Source organism: Setaria italica, chromosome IX (assembly GCF_000263155.2).
Source record: "Setaria italica strain Yugu1 chromosome IX, Setaria_italica_v2.0, whole genome shotgun sequence".
Classification (NCBI taxonomy): domain Eukaryota; kingdom Viridiplantae; phylum Streptophyta; class Magnoliopsida; order Poales; family Poaceae; genus Setaria; species Setaria italica.
This window is the reverse complement of record NC_028458.1, coordinates 49,375,442-49,381,441: the sequence shown is the minus strand read 5'-3', so window position 1 is coordinate 49,381,441 and position 6,000 is coordinate 49,375,442.

The following is a 6,000-nucleotide window of genomic DNA, read 5'->3' as shown; positions in this document are numbered from 1 at the left end:
ACTCGTGCCGCGCGTCCCGCTGCCCACACCCCTAGAACTACCGCCGTTCACCACCGGTTTCGATCCGCTGCATATGCTCGCCTCCTCAAGCTCCGACCAACCGTCTTTCAAGCACTCGCCCTCGTCCTCCTTTTTAGTCTCTACACCTCAACTCCCTGTTCCGTGAGCTCAGCCCAAAAGGAAAGGGCATCCCGGGGGCCATGCCCCGACCTGCTGCGGCCCGTGCTCGGGCGGCAGGGGCCGCCCCCATACGCGCGACATCCACACCGTCGGTAGCAGATTTGGGGGCTTTACAACTGCCACGACCTTACATAGCAGGGACGGGTAGGGCTCGCGGTCCCCACCGCCGCAAGCCTCTCCCATTTGATGTGAAGCTCCCCCTCAAGATCCACCTGCGAGGCTGTCCCAAGAGGCGCTACTTAATCCGGCAGACGACAACATGGAAGATGACGCCAACGACGGCTAGTTCGAGGAGTACGAGAGCGACCACGACGACAGCTGCGTCAACGCTTATAGCTACAATGGGCCAGATTACCGTGAAATCTAGCTCCCACCCAGTAACTGGAGCTTCGCCATGCGCCTTGCCTATGTTTTTCTGCCACGTTTTGCGGCTGTCAATGCCACCCCTTTCATTCTTGAAGCTATGCACTCGGTGGCGCCTGGATTACTATTTGAGATGCTCCCCTCCTCTCGGGGTGCGATGCTACTACGCTTCCTCTCCCACCCTGAACGGGAAGTTGCCATGGGCCTCCGGCCCATCATTTTCGAGGGAACCCATGTTGAGTTGGAGCGTTGCGAGGAATCCTCCAACCATTTCTTCAAGAAGCCTGAATGGTTGGCCTATCTCTCCGTGAAAGAATTCCCACCGGAACAGTGGTTTGAGGAGCCTATCAAGAAGGCATTCACCTACTTTGGAACTGTTGTGGAGATTGACCACCGGAACTTGAACCACACGGATTTCTCCTCCCTACGCATTACTGTGGAGATGGAGCAATGACTGGACGTTCCCAAGGATGTCTGGGTTTATGTTGGAGATGGTCACGACAGCATCGTCATGGTCACGCGGTGCAGAATCTGGCAGCGCGAGGAGCAACTGGATGAGAATGGATAGCTCCACCCGTTCTTCCCACCACTACCACCACCTTCACCCAATGCTCCCGCCTTCAAGCCACCGCTGCCTGCGGTGCCTGCACCCCAACCGCCAGTCTACGGACCGCCGTCACCACCAGCTCCACCAGCAAACCCACCACCACCACCTCTACACCATGCAGCTTTCCTGGGAGCAGCCATCCTATGCCATGGCTTCATCAATGCTTACCCATTGTTGTACCTCCCACGCTTTCCGCTGGTGATTCAGACACCACACCATGCCAGCGCAACACCTGCATTGCTTGCCTCATGCTGCGCCACGCCACACTGTTGCACACCTGGCATCGGCGAGGGCGTCGGTGGTAGACTCGCTAGCTCCACCACCACCATTGCCAATCTCCTCACCTGATCACCCAACACCACCTCCCTCCACTGCCGTTGCCCCGCCAGGTTGTGCACCACTATGCCCAGCACCGTTGCGCCATGAACCAAGCTCACACCTAGTGGCTAAGGAATCAGCCACGTTCATCACCATGGCAGCTAAGGTGAAACAGCTAAAGAGACTGAAGAACTCTCTCACGTCATGCTCCTGTGACCTCCAGGATCAGGTTGTCAAACATGGATTGCTACGCAAGAAGAAGGCACTAGCGGCACTAATCTCCGCAAGCTCACAGTGGTTGCTGGCATTGACTCCGCAGCAACATTTGCGCTGCACAGGGTGCTAACCAACAAGGAATGAAGCCTGGTGTTGTTTCGTGGGCGCGGACTACTTTGCCATATTCAGTTAGCAGTAGTGCAAGCGACCCCCATCCATTTAGTTCGTGTTCTCCTGCCGTTGTGTCGATCTCGATGGGCCATGTGGCCAATGTTATGAACTTGCTGTCTCTAGGTTTGTTATTCATGTTTTGAACTTTCTGTCATTTAGGCTTGCGATTCGACCATGGTGTGTGCTGTTGTGCTTGTCTGCGAATGCCTTGGATGGAAGGTGTTCTCGTTAGCAGGTAATTTGTATCTGGTGTTTGTTGGTTTTCAATGAATCAAAATGGCCGTGTGTTTAATCTTATCTCTTAGAATGTCCAGGAGCTTGGTGATTCGATTAAGTGTGATGTTGTTAAAGAGTCACTCATCTCCTCCCAACCTACTATCATTTGCCTATAAGAAACAAAACTTGCTAACACGTCCAAGTTCAAAGCTCGAACCTTCCTCCCTCCTAATTTCCTAGATTTTCACTGCGTCAATGCTAGGGGTTTGAGACGCGGAATAGTCACGGTGTGGGATGCCAATGCGTTTGCCATTTAGAGCTTCATAACACACAAACACACCCTAACAACTGTCTCACCTCCACGTTCACGAATAACACCTTCACTGTCACAAATGTTTACATGCCATTTGACCACCGGGATTCTATCCCGTTCCTTGAAGATCTCACTGAGCTCGCGCCCCACGTCTCTGGCCCCTAGCTCCTTGCCGAGGACTTCAATCTAACTCGCAACCATATCAATAAGAACAATGACAATTTTGACCACAACCTGGCTACTCACTTTAACGACACTATCCACACTCTTGTGCTGTTGGAAATTCCTCTACTCGATAGGATGTTTACGTGGTCTAACCATAGAGAGGACCCAATCCTTGCCCGCTTGGATAGGATCTTCTTTAACAATGCAATGAACACTTCATTCCCCAACTCCATGCTCACCTCCCTTACTCGCACCACCTCTAATCATGTCCCCCCCCTGATTCTCACTCTGTCCACTTCCATACCAAAAACAACATGTTCCGCTTTGAAAACTCTTGGCTGGTCCATGCGGACTTCCTCCCCACAATTTTGCTAGCCTAGTGCAATGCTTCTATCACAACGGAAGCTGCAGGAGACCTTGCGAGCTGGCTCAAGGCATCAATATGTGCAGCAAAAGTATGGTCCAGGGTAAAGAGAGCACCCCTTTTCATCATACAAAACTACAAATTCATAATTTCTTATATGGATTTACACGAAGAACTGCGAGCTCTTTCTACAGGTGAAAAGTTCCTGAGATATGCCTTCATCGATTGGCTGCATGTTACCATGAGAGAGCGTGCTGCATACTGGAAGCAACGAGGCAAGTTTAGAGCCATTCGGGAAGTAGATGCCAACAATGCTTTCCATCACACGCACGCCACAGCGCGGTTCATGCGTAATCAGATCAAGACGATGCACATCGATGGGGTGGAGGTCATGGCATATGACGCTAAAGCTGAAGCACTCGAGGATTACTTCTCATCCATCCAGGCGCCACCACACAAAGTACCTGGAATATCAACTTGAATCACCTCTACATCAACCCGCCTCATGTTGACCTGACCCACCTAGTAGCCCCCTTTACCAGCACTGAAGCAGGACTAGCGATCAAACAGATGAACCGACATAGTTCATTTGGGCCAGATGGCTTCAGACCGGGGATCTATGCTACAGCTTGGGACTTCGTGGAAGAAAAGGCCATGAAATTCGTCCAGGCTTTTGTAGATGACGAAGTGGGCCTTGACAAGATTAATTGGGCCTACATCGTTCTCTTGCCAAAGAAGGCCGGTGCAACAACTCCTGGTGACTACAGACCCATTTGCCTGTAGAATTGCTCAATGAAGATTTCGCCAAAATGCTTACCTCCACACTACAGCAGGAAATTCCCAAACTGATTGACTTGGATCAAACGGGGTTCATCAAGGGGCAATTGATATCAGAGAACTTCATCTATGCACTAGAACTGGTGCAATGCTACCACAAACACAAATTGCCTACTTTGGTGCTCAAGTTGGATTTTGCGAAAGCATTTGATTCTGTAAATTGGACTAGTGTGCTGCTGATCATGGAAGGTCGGGGCTTCCAAAGCAACTAGTGCTCCAGGATCTGTCTAAGTCAGCTGTGCTAATCAATGGTTGCCCGGGTTGCTGGTTTAATTGTAAGCGTGGGCTTCGTCAAGGCGACACGTTGTCCCCTACTTATTCCTCTTGGTGGCTGATGTCCTCCAACGAATGATCCAAGTGGATGGTGGCGTCCAGCACCCAGCCACAGATGATGCTCCATGTCCAGTGCTCCGGTACACTGATGACACACTGATCGTCCTCAAAGCAGCCAGAGACGATTTCCGCCGCATCAAAGACCTGCTCAACCAATTCGCTGAAGCAACCGACCTGCAGATCAACTTTCACAAAAGCATGGTTGTTCCCATGAACATTGATGAAACCACTCTCCCACAGCTCCTCGACATCCTTGGTTGCAGGGAAGAACAATTCCCCCAAATATACCTTGGAATGCCGTGTCAAATGTCAAACTAAACCTGAATGCCTTTGCCCCTCTGACCCCTGATCAATGACTATGCCCACTAGCATCAAAGGATGGTGTGTTCCGTGCTGGGCCGGTATATGCTGTTGCTTGGAGTGTCAGAGAAGAACAGCAGTGCCCCTTCTACAAATTTGTTTGGATCAACCATGCACCACCACGGGTGTGCTTCTTTGGATGGCTGCTTGTGCAAAACAAAATTCAGTGCAAGACAAACCTCTTTCTCAAGAACATTGTGGACTCAGCAAGCTGTGATATCTGCACCTTGGGTACTGAACGGATCGAGATGTCACCTAGAGAGGGGGTGAATAAGCGAGTTGACAAATTTATAAAACTTCAACCCACTCAGCAGCACTGCCCAGGCCAAACTGATCAGACCGGTCCAGGCAGGGTGATACACCAAGTGCTGCTCAAGTCCCTCCTTGACATCAAGCACCAACCAAACTTGGAGAGTGGCTTCTGTAGATGATTTTCAACAGGGCAAAGTAGTCCCTGCACACAAGACAAGCACACCCAAGTAGATCGAAGCGGAAGCACAAGTAAATTGCTAGAAATCAATAAGTAAAGCAAACCAAATGAAGACAAGAGGGTTTTTTTATCCGAAGTTCAGGTTCACCACAATGAATCCTACATCTCCGTTGAGGAGCCTATTGGAATACGAGTCTATTTCAACTCCCTTCCAATAAACCAGACCTCTTTCAACCACTTTCCTCGTCTCCACTAGATGATCTTTTTCCTTGCAAAGGCAAGATCACAGCCCTCACAAACTTTTCGCTGCTTACCACACCTTGGGAGCTAGTCAGCGACGCCTAGTCATCTAGGAGACACACCTCCAAGAGTAATAAATGCTTAAAAGGCTTTCTCGACGCGAACCACCAGTGCTCAAGCTATGGATTGCTCTTTTCAACTCACTAATGCTCACACAAGATCACTCTCTCAACCCAACTCAAAGATTTCTCAAAAATCACTCAAGTCTCACAAAGAGAGGTTGGGGAGAACTTTTTTGGTCACTAGATGATGTCAAGAGCGTGTGTAACTAGCAGCCCACCAAGGAGGGGGCCAAGGGATATATATACCCCCACAGATCAGAAACAAGCCGTTAGAGCTGATCAAACTGGTCAGGCCGGTTGCTAGACCAGTCACACCGGTCTAGTTTGAAAAACTAGTCGTTGCCCTTAGACCGGTCAGACTGGTCTGCCAAACCGGTCTGACCGGTTTGGCTGAGTTAGCCGCTAGGGGTTAAGTTCTGGAGTTTTTCAAAACTTTCTCCGGAAACTCCGGAGCCTCCGGTATCTTTCGGAACTTTCTTCGGAAACTCCGGAACCTCCAGAATATTCCGAAACTATCTTCGAAATACTCTGGGCTCTCAAGTTAGCACCATTCTAAGTATCCCCATGTGATGTGCAGGTGCAAAGGTATCTCTCATAGGTTGGTTAGGTCATCTTGAGCACCTTTTGGTGTTATCAATTAGCTAATGTTGCATCTCTCTTGATAGTATGGCATACCTATACTAAATAATAAATATAAACACTATATCATCCACTTGAGTTTGTAAGTCTTCATCCATGCTATACTTTGATCAATAGTTATTTGAG